Source organism: Nycticebus coucang, chromosome X (genome assembly GCF_027406575.1).
Source record: "Nycticebus coucang isolate mNycCou1 chromosome X, mNycCou1.pri, whole genome shotgun sequence".
Taxonomy (NCBI): Eukaryota; Metazoa; Chordata; class Mammalia; order Primates; family Lorisidae; genus Nycticebus; species Nycticebus coucang.
The window spans coordinates 7,746,138-7,765,386 of record NC_069804.1 but is presented as its reverse complement, the minus strand read 5'-3'; the positions used below and the strand labels follow the sequence as shown (position 1 = coordinate 7,765,386).

At 44.2% G+C, this 19,249-nt stretch overlaps 1 protein-coding gene across 5 annotated transcripts in view; it reads right to left on the bottom strand.

The window, feature by feature from the left end:
- TBL1X (transducin beta like 1 X-linked) overlaps positions 1 to 19,249 on the bottom strand; it is a 220,304-nt gene that overhangs the window by 102,785 nt on the left and 98,270 nt on the right. The window lies entirely within an intron of this gene.

Here is a 19,249-nt window from a genome sequence, read left to right as displayed (position 1 = left end):
ATGCACAGAGCCAGGAGGTAGAACGGAGGATGCCGGGGCTGGGTGTGGTGGGGCTGTAGACAGTGGTAGGGAGTTTCCCACTGGGGCAATACAAATGTCCTAAAATTAGTGTGACGATGGTTGTACAACTCTGTGAATATGCGAAAAACCACCGAATTGCACTGTTTATATTGGTGAGCTGCATGGCATGTGAATTATGACTCAATAAAAGGGTTGCCAGGGGTAACTGAAAACACGCATCCATGTTTTCAGAGATTGGGTGGGAAGTAAAATCGATCATTCCCCAGAGTGTATCAACTGCAGGTAAAACGGATGCGTACGGCATGCCTAGGTACCCTGGACCAGTAACAGCACCTTCTACTCAACCTGGAAAGCAGCACCCACATAACAGAGCTGTAAATGTGTGTACATCTGTTGGGCACCCCCTGTATATAATTTGTCTCGTCTCAGGCTTCAGTCACCTCATGAATCTTTTCCCCAAAGCAAGCACGTCACTCCCTTCACTCTGGCTCTGCTAAAGATGGTGCATGTTCTTTATATTTTATTAGACGTCAATTGATGCTGTTATAATTACATTAAGGAAGCACATAGGATGAAGAATTGGGACTCCACATGAGTGTGTAAGATGAAATGGGACTTCTAAGCCCTTTTGTGTTTGCCATGGGCCAGCAGGGGTTCATCCCGGCTCAGAAGGTGCTGCCTCCCTCTGCCAGATGGGGGTGCTCCCACAGAAAGCACCGGACCCTCTTCTCTTGTCAGCTGCAGGAGCGCTCCAAGGGTACATGGCAGACAGCCAACACCTGTCCCTCCCAACACGGATGGGCTTTACCTTCCACTCGGCCACCATGAGGGCTATCCCTTCAGGAAACAAGGGTATCCAGGTTTCAGACAAGCTCCCCACCGCACGCAGATCACACATTCCACACCCAGCTTCCTGCTCTCAACACACCAGAAACTGTATGAGTTTCTCAGTGTACCCGGACATACAAGCTCATATTTTCTAAATACACAGAAAAGATATTCTCATACACGCTGCAAATTAAACAGGGCAAGAGATTTTTAGAACAACAGGAGAAGGGAGAAGTGTGTGAAGAATCGATGGCTTTGGAAAATAAGATCACGGTGGGAAATATGTGTAGAGCCAGGGCCTGAATGCTGATTCTTCAAAGTAAATACTAATTAATAAACAAAGCTCTTCCAAAGTTCCAGTATAAAGGAACTACCCATAAAGAAGCTTCCAGGTGAGAGGGAATTAACTCTCAGAGGAAATAGATGGCAGTGAGTGGGAAAGAAGCCCTGTCCTCCATTCTGCCACCCAGGGTGCTGTCTAGAACGATACCAAGGACCCTCTCACAGTCTCCCACACAACCAGTTGACTCTCGGGAGTTCACACCTCCCCCCTCTCTGAACCAAAGCAGGGCTGTCCCCAGCACTGCCTGCCATGGGTGGCCCTCCCAGCTGCCGGCCTCGCTCCAAGGACAGGAATAACCCAGCCAGATTCGGCTTCTTTCCCTCTGGAGCTGCCTGCAATTACCACACGGACGAGGCAAGCCTGATTTCAGCCAGTCAGCAACTGAAACATCCGCCCCTCCATCTCCATGATTTCTTCAGCCTACCATTTTAGGGACAGCTGCTGTAGAGGACACTCACGGCAACCCATCTCCATGACAGAAACAGCTCACTGGGGACAGAGATAGCGGTCACCAATCACACTGCTTACAGGCAAAAGGAAAAAAGAAAACAATCTGCAGTAGTTATCACATCCTAAAAATCGTATTTATACATTAAAAGCAATTAAGGCTACTAATATATTTTTATAATAATAGCTAATTTATATTCTGATTTACAAAGCACTTCAGTACTATGTATGATTCATTTAAAACAATTTCTAAATTTAGTTAAAATTTACAATTTTTAAATGTAGTTAAAAATCATAACATAAAATCTACCATCTTAACCATTTTTAAGCGTGCCATTTTTAAGTTTGGGGGGTTAAATATGTTTACGAATGTGTATACCCATCTCCAAAACTCTTTTCATCTTGGCACACTAAAACTCTGTGTCCATCCAACAACTCCCCATCTCCCATCTCTCCACCCCTGTCAAGCACAGTTCTACTTTCTGTGATTAGGAATCTGTCTATGCCAGGTACCTCATAAAAGTGGGATCTGAAGTATTTATCTTTTGTGATTAGCTTATTTCACTTCACAAAATGTGCCCTCCAGGTTCATCCACGTTGTAGCATGTGAAAGCATTTTCTTCCTTTTACAGCTTAATAATGGATAGAACTATTCTGCTTATCCCTTCATGTACCGGGGGACACTGGGTGCCCTTCACCTCTTGGCCATTGTAAATAATGCTGCATCGGCTATGAGTGTGTAAACGTCTTTTCCAAGTTCTGCCTGCAGTTATTTTGGATATACACCCACAAGTGGACTTGCTGGATCATATAATTCTATTTTAAGACCGCCACACTGTCTTCCACAGTGACCCTACATTTTCACATTGCTAGCCCAAGGGTTCCAATTTCTCCACATCCTTGTCAACACTTGTTATTTTCTTTCTTTTTTTTTTTTTTTTTTCAATTGTAGCCATCCCTAAGGGGTAGTTTATTCTTTTTTTTTTTTTTTTTTTTTTTTTTTTTGAGACAGAGTCTCACTATATCACCCTTGGTAGAGTGCCGTAGCATCACAGCTCACAGCAACCTCTGACTCTTGGGTTTAAGTGATTCCCTTGCCTCCCAAGTACCTGGTACTACAGGCACTCGCTACAACGCTGGGCTATTTTTTGTTGCAGTTGTCATTATTGTTTAGCAGGCCTGGGCTGGGTTCAAACTCGCCGGCCTTGGTGTATGTGGCCAGCGCTGCAACCACTGTGCTATAGGCACCAAGCCAATTTATTCTTTTTTAAGATGAAGAAATTGATGATTAGAAGGCTGAGTACTGTTGTGAGTTGAATTGTTTAGTAATTCAACTAAAATTTGTACATTGAAGTCCTAACCCTCAGTACCTCAAGATATGAACTAATTTGGAAATAAGTTTTCTGCATATGTAACGAGTTAAACAATGTCATTAGGGAGGGCTCTGAGTAATTCCTGCACTTTGCTTCTAAGTTCTTCCAACCTTACAATAACTCTGCAAGGCACATATTTTTCCTTAAAACCTAAGGCTACTAACAGCCAGAGTCTGCTGGCTGTTAAGGGTATAATTAAAATTTAAGCCTTTATTGGGGTCCCTAGGATATCCCCTTTTCCTCAGCACAGAGCTTCTTGAGAAGGATTCATAAGTCTTGGTATATAATTATGTTCACAGCTAAGATTTACTCAGCAAAAGGATACAAAGCTAAATCAGTAAAGGGTTTTTTATTAAAATTGATCACATTGAAAAAAATCTGTCTGGAAAAGGTATCATAAACTAACTCGAAAAAAAAAATGACAAAGTGGGAAAATATATGCAACTTGTATCCTAGAGCGAGTCTCCTTAACAAAAAACTTGTATAAACCAAGAAGAGAAAAAGACCAGAAACCCAGTAGAAAAGGACTTCCTGTCATTTCATTAAAAATGGCTCATAAATAGATGAAAATATTCTCTTAATAAAAGAAATGCAGATGAACACACAAGATGCCGGTTTTTAACAAGATTGGCCAAGATCAGTAAGTCTGCTGACATCATCTGTGGATAAGGATGCAGGAAAACAGGTGCTTCCGAACCCGGCTGAGGATGGAGGCGGAACAGCTTCCAAGTAGGTGAAATCCACGGGAAGGAACCTATCCTACCACTTTCTCTCTCGCTCAGCCTCCTACAGGAAGCCAGGTTCAACTTCCAAGAATCACCCCCATCAGTCTCAAAGGATGTGCTAGCTTCCTCCAGTCCCAAAAGGCAACACTTAGGAGTTTTTATGCCAGGGAAGTTCCTCAGATTAAGCAGTCCCCCGGTTTCTGCTAGGGGCTGGCTGGTCTTGTGGGCACCCTCTGCCCAGCACAAAGAGTTGGGGCTCACAGAAGGGAAGAGGGACTCAGCATGGTGTCGGAACTCTGCCCACACCCACATCCCCAAGCCCTTGAGCACGCCCTCCAGGAGAAGGGTGTCAGGGCTGCACAGAGGGACTCCACCAAGTCCCAAACCCCAAAGAGGTTTCTCTTAGCTGTGGCTTCCCCCATTTCATAGCACACCCCTATATGACAGTGACAGAGCCACTGATCCAGAGCAGAGATCTTTTCAGAAAGTAGTCAACAGAAGGGGTTACAATACAAACGAAAGGGGTCAGAACAGCAACCAGAAAATGAATTTAAATTTAACTGCCACACCTGGGTCTGCAATGTGCCGGGTCACCAGGGAACCCACTTAAAGTCCTCTCTAACATCTAAAAGAAAATATAATACTGAGTATGATGAAATTAGTTACGTCTTCCTGGAGACCACATATTTTACGCCAGAAGTCAAAAAAAAAGAAACAAGAATGGTGAAAACCTTATAGAACAGCGGTGTGTGCAGAGGTGGCAGCCAAGAAAGATGAACATCAGAAACAAGGAGGAAAAACCCCAAGTTATGGTATTAAGATGTTGAATCATGCACATTTTAATCTAGACTTGAGACATGCACTAATCAGATCTTACTGTTCATTTGTGGGAGTCGGGTTCCACTGGGATTCACCCTCCCGCGTTCCTTTACCTGCCTACTACCATCTACGGACGCTCTCAACTGCAGAGCTGGGCAGTGCAGACAAGACCTCCAGATCCACAAAGCCAAAAGTAAGAAAAAGTTTTTCCTTATTCTGTGTTTTGAATTAGCTAACTCCTACTTCATCCCAAGAGGTCCCCAGGGAGGCCTGATCCTTCAATTTCCCTCCAGACAGGTTCTAACCCCACCTCCCTGCACTTTGAACTTGTGATAAACTCTCCTCACTATTTATTGAGTATCTTGCTTTGCTCACTGCAAGAGGGCATTTAGAGTTAATTCCTCAGATAGAACTAAGGTTCTTATCCCATTGTTTGACAGATTCTGTACCTGTATTTACCACAAAATGACAAGTTCTTTACTGACAATGGCTTCCCTCAAACGGTGCTTTTACTAACAATGCCTCTGGTAAATACCACCTAAGTACTGTTTTGAGGGACATTTATTCTGTAAGTCCATGAGGTAACTCTCAAAGAGGGATGATTTTAGGTCGAAGGATGAGGATGAGTGTCTCTGAAATTTTCATGTAAGGGACTCTGAAGTATTTATGTATTTTGCCCCAGCCTGCTGGTGAGTGCTTTCTCCAGCATCTCATAGAAGCAAAAGCACCTTTTCTGCTGTGAGCCCCACCAACACAACTCAGGGTCCAGCTGCAGACCTCTGCTATTGGGACAGGCGACATGCTATCTTATATTTTTCCTCTGTATTCTCCATGTAATAAGAAAGACAAGCAATTTACCAAACATTTAGAAAGCTATTTCTTATTTCCCTTCAAAAAAAAAAACTGTTCTGGCCAGGCACAGTGACTCACATGGGTAATCCCAGTACTTCGGGAGGCTGAGGCAAGAGGACTCCGTGATGCCAGGAGTTCAAGACCAGCCTGAGCAACAAAGAAAGGCCCTGTCTCTATAAAAAATGAAACTTTAGCCAGGCATGTTGGCACATGCTTGTAGTCCCAGGTACACCAGAAGTTGAGGCAGGAAGGATTGCTTAAAAGTCCAGCACCTTAAAAGGCAGCACATGTGCTCAAAAGGGTAGGGTGCCGGCCCCATATGCCAGAGGTGGCGGGTTCAAACCCAGCCCTGGCCAAAAACTGCAAAAAAAAAAAAAAAAAAAAAAAAAAACCTCCAGAAGATTAAGGCTGCTGTGAGCAATGATGGCACCACTGCACTCCAGCCAGGGCGAGAGACAGACCAAGTCCCTGTCTCAAAAAATAAAGAGGCTTGGCATCCGTAGCACAGTGGTTATAGCGCCAGGCACATACACCAAGGCTGGCGGGTTCGAACCCAGCCTAGGCCTGCTAAACAACAATGACAACTGCAACCAAACACTAGCCAGGCTTTGTGGCAGGCACCTGTAGTCCCAGCTACTTGGGAGGCTGAGGCAAGAGAATCACTTAACCCCAAGTGTGTGAGGTTGCTGTGAGGGTGACATAGTGAGACTGTCTCAAAAATAAATAAATAAGAAAGAAAGAAAGAAAAGAAATGCTCATATCTTTTACCCATTTTCCTTACTGCCATATAGGAGTGCTTCATATATTATAGGAATCAGCCCTTCACATTATGTGCTGCTGGTATTACTTTCTTGGTTTGATTTTGAATCTCAAGGAAAAAAAGAATTTATATACTATACTCATTTTTATCTTTAATCTTTACAATCTGTGAAGTAATTCATTGCTATCCTTCCTTTAGAGATGAAGAAACTGAGGTTCACATATAATTTTAACCCAACAAACTGGATTTGGGAAACATTCTATTTGGCCTGTAAAACTTTCACCCATTTTCCCCCATATTTACCGATGACACCTTCCTTGATACGCATGCCATGAAATGCTCTTGCTCGCTCGATAAATCATTATGATCTTAAAAAGACCCCATGACACGGAGATAATCTGTGTGCCCTAACTCACATATTCCCAAGAGCACCATAGAAACAAACAGGAAAAAGGACAAGACCACAGTCTGCTCCCCAGAGTGGGCGAATGTTACCTTATACGGTAAAAGACATTGGTGATTCAATTAAGAATATTGTGATGAGGCTGCTCTGCATTACTGCCTTGGAGGCACTAAACCCAATGACAAGAGTCCTTCTGAGACAAAACAGGAGAAGGCCAGACACGGGGAAGGCGATGTGAACATGGAGCAGAGACTGAAGTGGTGTGGCCACCGGCCAGGAATCATCAGCAGTCCCACCAGAAGCTGCAAGAGAGACAGACACAGGGAGGGGCCTCCTGCAAAGCCCCCAACAGGCCCCGCTTGCACCTTGACTTTGGGCCTTTGACCTCCTCAGCCACGAGAGAATAAATTTCTGCTCTTTTAAGCCACCCCATTGATGGGCGTTTTTTATGGCAGCCATAGCAAGCGATTCCAGGATGATAATGGTACCACAGTACTTTAAAAAATCCGTCTACATTAGACACACAACCTGAAATATTTACGGGTGAAGTGACGTGATGTCTGAGATTTGCTTTAAATCGCTCAAAAGAAAGCACCCACTGAGGGGATGACGAGATGTGCTCGTGACGTGGAGACTGGCTGAAGGTGGGTGAAGAGTACCCGGGAACAGAGGGAGAGATTCTGTGTACTCTGGAGCAAGTCTGCTACTTTGCACATTAACAAGAGAAGAGTGTCCACATCAGGGCCCGGCAGGCAAACATCTAGACTACACTTGTGACACCTGTCCTGATCTCTACACAATGCAATTAACTCTAATATCCGATTTTAATCACTACTCTGGCACCACATTCATGAACACTGCCACTGCATACTGACTTACAAAAGGGGCAACTACTCCCCTGAGGTTCCCGAAACTAATCTCAAGTTCATAACCTCATATTCCCACATGCTGGACCAGACAAATCACGTCTCAAGTCAAAAAGACAAACATGTGTTTGAATAAAAATACAGGATTCTTTCCTTTTTTTTTTTTTTTATTAAATCATAGCTGCGTACATTAATGCAATCATGGGGTACAATGTGCTGGTTTTATTTACAATTTGAAATGTTTTTTTCAATGGTTAACATACCCTTCACAGCATTTTCTTAGAGGATTCTTTCCTTATTTTTTTTTTTGGTGTTTATTTATTTATTTTTTATTATTATTAAATCATTGCTGTGTACATTAATGCAATCATGGGGCACCATACACTGGTTTTATAAACAGTTTGACACATTTTTATCACACTGGTTAACATAGCCTTCCTGGCATTTTCTTAGTTATTATGTTAAGACATTTATATTCTACCTTTACTAAATTTCACATGTACCCTTCCTTGTAAGATGCACCGCAGGTGTGATCCTACCAATCACCCTCCCTCCGTCCATCCTCCCACCCCTCCCTCTCCCCCTTCCCCATATTCTTAGATTATAGCTGGGTTATACCTTTCATATGAAAGCCATAAATTAGTTTCATAGTAGGGCTGAGTACATTGGATACTTTTTCTTCCATTCTTGAGATATTTTACTAAGAAGAATGTGTGCCAGCTCCATCCATGTAAACATGAAAGAGATAAAGTCTCCATCTACTTTAAGGCTTCATAATATTCCATGGTGTACACATATGACAATTTATTAATCCATTCGTGGATTGATGTAGTAGAATCCCTGGTGTTTTCCAGATATACAATCATATCGTCTGCGAAGAGTGAAAGTTTGATCTCTTCTGACCCTATATGGATACCCTTGATGGCCTTTTCTTCCCTAATTGTGATGGCTAAAACTTCCATTACCCTGTTAAAGAGCAGTGAAGACAATGGGCAGCCTTGTCTGGTTCCTGATCTGAGTGGAAATGATTTAAATTTAACTCCATTAAATAAAATATTGGCTATGCATTGGCTGTAGATGGCCTCTATCAGTTTAAGAAATGTCCCTTCTATATGAATTTTCTTAAGTGTTCTGATCATGAAGGGATGCTGCATATCATCGAAACCTTTTTCTGCATCGATTGAGAGAATCATATGGTCTTTGTTTTTTAATTTGTTCATGTGCTGAATTATACTTAAAGATTTACGTATATTGAACCAGCCTTGAGACCCTGAGATAAAACCGACTTGGTCATGATGTATAATTTGTTTGATGTGTTGCTGGATTCTGTTTGTTAGGATCTTGTTGAATATTTTTGCATCAATATTCATTAGTGATATTGATCTATAATTTTCTTTTCTTGTTGGGTCTTTTCCTGGTTTGGGGATCAGGGTGATGTTTGCTTCATAGAACGTGTTGGGTAGTCTTCATTCTTTTTCTACATTTTGGAACAGGTTGAGTAATATAGGTACTAGTTCCTCTTTAAAGGTTTGGTAGAATTCTGACATGAAGCCATCTGGTCCCGGGCTTTTCTTTTTAGTGAGATTTCGTATGGTTGATGCTATTTCAGAACTTGATATGGGCCTGTTCAACATTTCCACTTGATTCTGGCTAAGTCTTGGAAGGTGACGTGCTTCCAAGTATTGGTCAATTTCCTTCAGATTTTCATATTTCTGAGAATAAAGTTTCCGGTAATACTCATTAGGGATTTTTTGAATTTCTGAGGAGTCTGTTCTTATTTCATCTTTGTCATTTCTGATTGATGAGATAAGAGATTTTACTCTTTTTTTCCTTGTAGGTTAGCCAAAGGTTTATCTATTTTATTGACCTTTTCAAAAAAGGTTTATTGGGGTGGCGCCTGTGGCTCAGTCGGTAAGGCGCCGGCCCCATATACCGAGGGTGGCGGGTTCAAACCCGGCCCCGGCCAAACTGCAACCAAAAAATAGCCGGGCATTGTGGCGGACGCCTGTAGTCCCAGCTAGTCGGGAGGCTGAGGCAAGAGAATCGCTTAAGCCCAGGAGTTGGAGGTTGCTGTGAGCTGTGTGAGGCCACGGCACTCTACCGAGGGCCATAAAGTGAGACCCTGTCTCTACAAAAAAAAAAAAAAAAAAAAAAAAGGTTTATTGATCTGTTGTATAGTTCTTTTGTTTTCAATTTCATTTAATTCTGCTCTAATTTTGGTTATTTCTTCTTCTGGGTTTGGGGTTGGAATTTTCTTTCTTTTCCAGCTGCTTGAGATGTCCCATTAAGTTGTTAACTTCCTCTCTTTCCGTTCTCTTGAGGAAGGCTTGCAGTGCTATCAATTTCCCTATTAGGACTGCCTTTGCAGTATCCCAGAAGTTCCGATAATTTGTATCTTCATTGTCGTTTTGTTCCAAAAATTTGGCAATTTCCTTCTTAATCTCATCTATGACCCAGCTATCATTCAGCATAAGGTTATTTAACTTCCATGTTTTTGTATGAGTATGCAGATTCCTGTTGTTACTGAGTTCAACTTTTATTCCATGGTTGTCTGAAAAGATGTAAGGAACAATATCTATTCCTTAAAATTTACTGAGGTTATACTTGTAACCTAAGATGTGATCGATTTTGGAGTATGTTCCATGGGCTTATGAGAAGTATGTGGATTCAGTTTTGTCGGGATGAAATGTTCTATAATGTCTGCTAAATCCAAATGTTGGATGGTTAGGTTTAAACCTAAAATTTCTTTGTTCAGCTTCTTATTGGAGGATCTATCCACTGCCAAAGGAGTGTTGAAATCTCTGACTATTATGGAGCTGGAGAAAATCACGTTCCTCATGTCTGTTAAGAGTTTCCCTTATAAATGGAGGTGCATAAATATTCATAATTGAAATCTCATCATATTGAGTATTACCCTTAACAAATATGAGCATTCTTATCCTTCCTTAATTTTGTTGGTTTAAAACCTATTGTGTCTACAAATAGAATTGCAACACCTGCTTTTTTCTGATTACTATTTGCCTGAAATATGGATGAGCCATCTTTTCACCCGGAGTCTATATTTATCTTTTAAGATAAGATGTGACTCTTGTATGCAGCAAATATCTGGCCTGAGTTTTTGTATCCAGTCAGCTAACCTATGCCTCTTTAGAGGACAGTTTAAGCCGTTCACACTAATGGAAAATATTGATAAGTCTGGTAAAATTTTGGGTATCGAGTTTTTTGAAAGTCCAGTGGACATTTTTAATCCTTTTGCCACAGTGGAAGTTGAAGTTTGATCAAAAGTTTCTGAGTGAGTTTACTTTTTTGGTAGAGGATTGGGCTGGTCATTATGGAGGATAGGCTGAGAATATCCTGAAGAGCTGGTTTGGTTATGGCAAATTTCTTCAACATGTGAATGACATTAAAGTATTTAATTTCTCCACCATAAATGAAACTCAGTTTAGCTGGATACAGGATCCGGGGTTGAAAGTTATTTTGTTTTAGGCAATTAAAAATCGATGACCACCCTCTTCTGGCTTGAAAAGTTTCAGCAGAGATCTGCAGTCATTCTAGTATTTTTCCCTTTGTAGGTAATGGATTTCTTACGTCTGGCTGCTTTCAGAATTTTCTCCTTCATATTAACGTTAGTGAAGTTAATTATGATATGCCTGGGGGATGTCTTATTCAGATTGAGTTGTGCTGGGGTTCTGAAACTGTCTGCTATTTGAATTTCAGAATTTCTTGGCATGTCTGGAAAATTCTCTTTCATAATTTCATGGAGAAAGGCCTCTGTGCCTTGCGAGGTCACTTCATCACTTTCAGGGATTCCAATGAGGCGGATATTAGCCTTCTTCAAATTACCCCAGAGCTCTCTGAGAGAATGATCCACTTTTGCTCTCCATTTCTCTTCCTCTTTGAGAGCTTGGGAGCATTCAAAAGCTTTGTCTTCAATGTCAGAAATCCTTTCTTCTGCTTGCTCCACTCTGTTACTGAGGGATTCCACTGTATTTTTCAGATCTCTGAGGGCTGCAAATTCTTGCTTCAGTGTATCAAAATATTTTTTGTGGTTTTGTCTATAAATTTGTTAAATTCTTGAGACAACTTTTGAATTTCTCCTCGAATTTCTAATTCCGACTTTTGAATTGCTCCTTGAATTTCTAATTCCAAATTTTCCTCCAGTCTATTAGTCTTGTTTGCAATCCAAATTCTGAGATCAATTTCTGACATCTCAGCCAGCTGTTTATGAATGGGATCTTCAGTTACATCTGCCATATCTTTCCTGGGGGTGGGGGTGGGGGTTGATCTATTCTGGTTATTCATGTTACCAGAGTTTTTCCGCTGATTCTGCCCCATGATTATTTTACACCATTTGACTTTTCCTTTGGAGCTTTGTTGAGGACCCATACAGTGCTACGGCCTGAGCAACTGGGGTCCTGTTTGGTGTGGTGGGGCTATGTGGTGCTGTCTTATTTTCAGGTGGTCTCTGTCCAAACCTAGTGAAACAGTTACTCTGGGTTGAAGTCTCAGCTGTGGAGAAATACCAGCAATTACGTCATCCTGCCCCCCACAGGCAGCAATTAGAAAAGGAAAATCAAACCTTCCTATAACCACATACCCAGGGCACCACTTGAATAGTCTTCAGGCGATTGACTCAGTTCAAAAGCTCCACATCAATTGTCTCAGTCAGCACCTGTCTCAGGTGGGAGAGTTTAAATGTCTCTGGCAACTGGATCGCAGGGGTGTGGTGACAACTCAAATATGACTTGTTACGGTGGTCCGTGAAGTCAGGAGGACCGACCCAGCAAATAGATTAGTCTGGGAAGGTTGATGCCTCCTTCCCCACCTTGCACCTCTGTCACACCCAGTCACTGATAGCCCGCAGGGCTGTGACCCAGTTGCCTGTGAACAGATACTCCAGGGGTTTGCACCTACCTGAATCACAAGGAAATCTACTTCTGTTCAGCCAGGCCGCTGCGCTCTGCCTCTGTCCAGCAGGGATAGGTGAGGCCTGACAACCTCAGGTGCTTGATGAAGGCTGCGGGTGTTCACTTAGTTCTAGCCCCGCCCCTCATTGATGTTACTGATAGAACAGAACAACTTTGCAGGAATTGGTTTCTGTCCCTGCTAAATTCCCCTGCAGAAGAGAAGCTCTTTTGAGTTACCAGAACCTGTGCCTCAGGCCCTGTCTTTGCTCCTGCAGGTTTGTATTTGCAGCACGGTAGGTGTCAGTTCTAGCCTCCTGACTTCCTTTGTCTATAGGCTGACGATCCCCTGAGGGCCAGGTGCATCTTAGGCTCAGTAAAGTGGTCCCCTTGTTCAGCCCCGCCCCGGGAATTTCCCGGCTCTGTGTGTGCATTTTCTAATTCCCGCGCTCCACCAAGGCCAGTACCGCCTCAGGCAAACCCTTTACTCACAGGGCCTGTGTATCAGTCCCAGATCTGTTCTGCAGTGGTTGCCACCTGAGAAGATGCCCGGCCTCCTCTGGTGCCCAGGGAGACACGGGGGGATGTGGCTTCGGAATGTATGGGGGTGAGCCCTATTGTTGCCAAAAATGGTTGCTGCTCTGCGCCTTGGGGCACTGCCACTCCGGCAGTGAGTGATTCCATCTCAGCCAACAGTCCTCTCCTCACTCCCGTGCCGCAGAATCAGCACCGACCAGCTGCAATCCAGGCCCTGTTCACACCCCTCGAGAAATCACCCAAGAATCTGGACTCCTTGGGGACAGGCCTCCAGACCTCAGAGTGAGAGTGGAGGCGAGTGCTGGGAGCTCAGAATTGCAAGTAGAGAATACATACAGTTTTATGCCTGGCAGGAGAACACCATGCCATCCTAGTAGGGGAGGTAGATCCAGTTTTTAGAGGGTCTCTCCCGTGGAGTGTAGTGGGAGGACCTTTGAACTCTGCTTGTTTGTCTGTGGGGCATTCCGAGCTGTTCTCATGGGGGAGGGGACTCCCTTCCGCTTGGTGATGGATTTTGTACCTTTTGTTTGTATCCTTGGGATCGCAGCTTGTCTCAGTAGGGTTGATGTGTATTCTTCAACCTTCTCTCTTGGTACAGCTCTAATCCACCAGGTTACTTGCTAAATTTCTGTCCTTTAACTCTCTTTCTGGACGAGAGCCTCTGTGGAAAGTTGGCTTCAGTCAGCCATCGTGTCTCTGCCTCTGAAAATAGTTACTTTGGAGTCGAAGCTTGCCTCAGCAGGGAAGACGAGCAATTATCTATCTCATCTCTCAGCTCGGCTCCCTTCCTGCAGCTTTGGTGGGTTCTTTCTGGTTGTTATCTCTCCCTCCGGACTGGGGCTTCCATTGAGATCTGGTTCCAATCAGCTGTCGTCCCCCGTTACCCCTTGTTTTGATGACATGGGAGAGGTGGGCTACACATCCATCCCATCCACCATCATGCTCCGCCTCTCCTAGACACATCAGAGGATTCTTTCTTAAATGAACTACACTGCTAGCATGTGGATAGAACTGTAAGTGACAGAGTCAAAGTGTTTAAATGAGTCCCATGTCCTAAGGTCCCCACCTGGGAATTCCAGAGCAGGGCAGCACAGCAATGGCTCGAACAGAGCGCTCCACTGATAAAGAGCTTGTTAACGTGACGTGTGCGGGTCCACAGCCAGAACCGTCATCTGGGGGTTCACACTTTTTAAACCCGGACTTGCAGTCTTGAGGCACTGAGGGTGTGACCGTCCTGGCTGGAGACCCTTATAGCACAGAACTGTACACCATTTTCTGCAAGACAGTCACTCTCCTCCCTGTGAAGGTGGCAAACTATCCCCATACATTTATTTAGCAAAGGCAGCATGTGATTCTCGCAACGACTCCTCGGGGAACATTCTCCTCCAGCTTCACCTAAATTGACCTGGACAGAAGTGAAATAAGAGGGGCAGCGGCCCTGAGTCAGCATCTTTCGGGACAAACCTTGGCAGAATCCAAATGAGAAACACAAGACACAGTCGGGGCTCAGCCACCTGGGCAGCCGGGCTCCACCAGCACTCAAGGGGTCCTCAGCTCTTCCACAAGAGAGGTATCCTCTGATCTGACCCTCACGCTTCCATTGTCCTTTCAGAACCCAGATGCCTCCCCACCTGGTGTACAGGCTCTTGCTTCTTTGTAATTTTTGACAGATAAACCTAATTGCACTAAGTTCGTGAAAACTACCTTAGAACAGGGCTGCTTATGTTGGCGTGTTTTTGTTTTTTGTCTTTTTTCTTTTGGCTGGGGCTGGGTTTGAACCCGCCACCTCCAGCATATGGGAGCGGCGCCCTACTCCTTGAGCCACAGGCGCCGCAAACAGAATCTCATTTTATTTTATTTATTTATTTTTTTTATTTTGGCCGGGGCTAGGTTTGAACCCGCCACCTCCGGCATATGGGACCGGCGCCCTACTCCTTGAGCCACAGGTGCCGCCCTATGTCGGCATGTTGACATGAGGGCTGATCACAGAAGGATGTCCTGCATACAGTAGGTCTAAAGCGGCATCCCTTGGCTCCACCCACTACGTGCTGGGGCACCCCCTACGCCCTGCTCTGATAACCCCAAATGTCTCCAGACGTTGCCAATGTCAGGGGGTAGGGAGCATGATCCCATCAGTGAGCAACAGTGCCCTGGAAAGCTCCTCAGGAGAGAGCCATGCCCAAACTCTGGAATGTTCTAGGGCAAAATGCAAACGCTTCCTTCTTTTCATCCAAACTGGTGGGCAAAAAGTGGGAAAAGAATCAAGCACAGAGACCCCAGGAGAAGAATGTGTGGCTATGCACGCATCCACGTTTAATCAGACACACTTGGATGGCCCTCCGGAAAGGCCACATAAAATCATTCAGGGATAATTACAGTGTTGGGCCTCGTGGGAAAGGGGTCTGTGAAACTTTAAATTAACTGTGTGCCATTTCTAGGGACACTGGATGGATTGTGCCACCGCTTTTCTACAGACGTTGGTTTCCTGATACGTCATTCCCATCCATAACAGGTAATGACAGTGGTTGTGGGAAACCAGAATTCACCTCCTGTGGAAACCAGGAAGAAGAACCCACTTAGTGATCCCCTTTTTCCTCCATTTCTCCCTTCCTCTCGCCCACTTGCTCTCAGCCACAGTGGTTGAAGAACACCCCGTGAACAAACCTAGCATGAGACAGAAACAGCTCTTGCTGTGTGCTGAAATTAAAAGGCTGGTGTGTTGAGGGAGCACAGAGTTGTAAAATAGCATTCATTCACCCCACCAAGCCACAAAACAGGTAGTGCTGTCTCCCACGGGGCCTGGGGAAAACAAAGAACTTTCCTTAGAGCACACACATGGGGGTCCTCACGACAGTCTCGGTAAAGCTGGACTCCCCAAATGCAGAGGGCACCCTGTGCTGTGCGCAGGGAAACAACACCCATGTGTCAGCAATTTGCTTCCTGATCACTGATCCCCCACTCTGCCCTCTGGAAGGAAACAGGACAGGCTTTTAATTACCTGCTCACGTAAGGGCCAATCTGATTATTTTGGTTCCAATTTCCAACTCTATCTGTACTAGTACGTAGAGGGACGTGCAGAATCCCTCTGCATTTTTTGTGCAAAAAATGGGTAGATAAGTCCCTAAAAGTGGTAAAAAACGAGATCTCAGAAACCGTGCACGTGTTAGTCCCAGGTGGAGTGGCAGAAAGATTGTGTCACGTCAGATACAAGACCAGTGCCTGTGATGGCACCTTGGAGGGGGTCCCCCGACACAGTGTTGGAGACATAGACATAGCACATTTCACTCTGTTATGGCTTCTTGCATCATGCTGCTGAGAAGCAAGACTGTTCTAACTAGAGGCTTTAATTCTCTGCTGAAAAGGAATTTATCCCACACCTCCCTCCCTGTTTCTGTGGCTTCACTTTCCATCTCTGGCCCACAGGGTAATCCACACATTCACATATATGTAGGGAGAAAAATAACAATAAAATTGCCTGCAACCATTAGCAACGTAATGCCTACTCGGTCTTTGCTTCAAGAAATTTTAAATTAAACAAGATTCAAATCCCGGTGGGGCTTTGGGCTTGCCAGAGAGCTTATTTTTTGTGAATGATTTCAATTTAACTTCTTGAACAAGTGTCTTACGTCGCTGACACATCTGTCCTACTTAATTCTATGGTTTCTGCAAATAAGATAAAAATGATTTCTATTTATTAGAGAGGTCATGATTTCCTTATTATTATTATTACCAATATTACCTGTTTGGCAAGCCGTCTAGACTCCCTTAGGATGGTAAATGCTGCAATAATTTGCAGTATCTTGAAAAGAAAACAGCCAATTCAATTCCATTCTTCCAGGAGCGTCCTTTCTCCCTGCCAAAGCCGCCCCTGCATCCTGCTACAGGTGACCCATTTGGGCAGTGCACAGGGAAACACCTGTTTAATTGCCACATCCAGCTCTTCTCGGCGCCATCAACAGAGCCCCATCGACACGGAGGGCTAGATAAACCACAATGCAGCGAGGATATATCCCTTGCAGCTTAGCCACCCACCATCCCTCGTCACCTCCCACAGATACTGGTGGAAAGTGGCTCAGATGGTCGAGGGTCGGGTTCACCTGAAGTCCATCTGAGAGCACACTGCAGGTGCAAAGTGGGCTTTTTAGTTTCTCTCCTTTCACAATAAAGCTATTGGACCAAGGCACGAAAGACCACTGCTGTGTTACCAATTTTATAACCAACAGGAATTTCCTATTCTTTTTTTTTTTTTTTTGTAGAGACAGAGTCTCACTGTACCGCCCTCGGGTAGAGTGCCGTGGCGTCACACGGCTCACAGCAACCTCTTAACTCTTGGGCTTACGCGATTCTCTTGCCTCAGCCTCCCGAGCAGCTGGGACTACAGGCGCCCGCCACAACGCCCGGCTATTTTTTTGTTGCAGTTTGGCCGGGGCTGGGTTTGAACCCGCCATCCTCGGCATATGGGGTCGGCGCCCTACTCACTGAGCCACAGGTACCGCCCGGAATTTCCTATTCTTGTAGTTACGAGGTGTGGCCATTAGGTCTGCAAACTCATCCTAGAAAAAGTGCCACATTCCTCTCACTGCTGAATATCACTACGGTCACCTTCGAGGTACTCCCTTTGGGAAATTGTGCACCAATGTCACCACCTAGTCCCCATTTGAAAGTAATTTTGGAACTCTGGTTTAGCCATCAGAGCTGTCATCGACGAGGTCTGACAGCTACGTCTGCGGACTTGCCTCTGTGTACTTACATTAGCAGCACTGTACAAACAAGTCAGTGAGGCTTCATAACCTTGGTATATGTGTGCCTCAGCTGTGTTTGTGTGGCTGTCTCTTGCTGAGTGGTATTCATTATTATTTACTATTGTTGCATGTTTTTCTGTAGTGTACAATGACAGCTCTGTGGTCGTTCAGAAAAAGAGTTACAAAAGTGCTTTGAAGGGTGGACTAGGGGCTGGCCTTGGTGCACAGCTTCCCAAGGAGTGCACTGCAAAAGTGACCGTAGTGACATTCAGCCATAAGATGTATGTAGCACTTTTTCTAGGGTGAGTTCATGAACTTCATTGCCAGACCTCATATCTGCTCTGTGCACTTCTTAAAATAAAATAAAATTAAAAAATCAAATTCACAGTTCAGTTCCTTGGTCACACTGGTCACATGTCAAGTGCTCAAGAGCTGTGTGGCTCTTGAGCAGGTGCACGGGGGACGCTTGTTTTATCGCCTATGCTGTGCACTGGGCCCACTGCGTCACTGGGCCACTGGGCCACACGGACGTGAACAGCTCCGTCTCCACTAGGCACTCCCCTGGGAGTGCCACTCCAGGTCACCCAAGACATTCCAGACTGTCCCAACATCACCAACACTTGTCTAAGACCTCCAAGAAAGGCTAACTGGTGGGAAAATTTAAATAGATCCCAGCCATCTCTGACATTCTAGGCTTGAGAAAATAAGGATAACTTCTTTTTTTTTTCCCCTTAAGGGAATACTTTTCAAAGATTGAAAGAATTGGATTTTTTACAAACTGACCACTCAATCTTAGAAAAGCTTATCATTTTTAAAACTATTAAGTTTTCTTAAAAGCAGGAAGTCAAGAGAAAAGGCATTTACCCCCAAATTTACATGCAATTAACAAAAAAGTATCAACCTGGAAAATATCAAGATTAGGCTAAAATTATGGATTTGAGGACAAGCAAGATTGCACACGCAGACTCTAATTATCCATCCACGTGAGCTATCTGGAGCCATCTCAGTGATCATCTCATCATACAAGTCAACCTATTCTGATGGGAATGGGCCCGGTTTTGTGTTCTACAGTTGACCAGATCTGTCTGTAAACCTGTCCGCAGATGTTGCACCACCACTACAACAGTCCTAGCATCTGTCCAGAGACACCTGCAGACACAGCCTAAAACCTAGATCTATCTGCAGAGCTTCCTATGGCCTTGCCATCCCAGTCTTCTAACTGATTTTGTGAGGACATTTTCTGTTTGTCTGTGGTGTCAGATACCATGAAAAATATGCAGGGACTTTTTCTTTTTGCTAATCAGCTTTTTTTTTTTTTTTTTTTTTTTTTGCAGTTTTTGGCCGGGGCTGGGTTTGAACCTGCCACCTCTGGTATATGGGGCCAGTGTCCTACTTCTTTGAGCCACAGGCACCACCCTGCTAATCAGCTTTTGCTAGTGTTTGTGTATTAACTGTATAGCCCAAGACAACTCTTCTTCCAATGTGTGGTAGAGAAAAAAAAGAACGATTCAACACCTCTAGACTCTAAACAGCTAATCACTTTCTGAACCCACCCCATGACCTTCTTGACATGAATTCCTCCGACATGCTACTTTTTAGAAGGAAAGGAAAAAAGAAAACATGAAAACA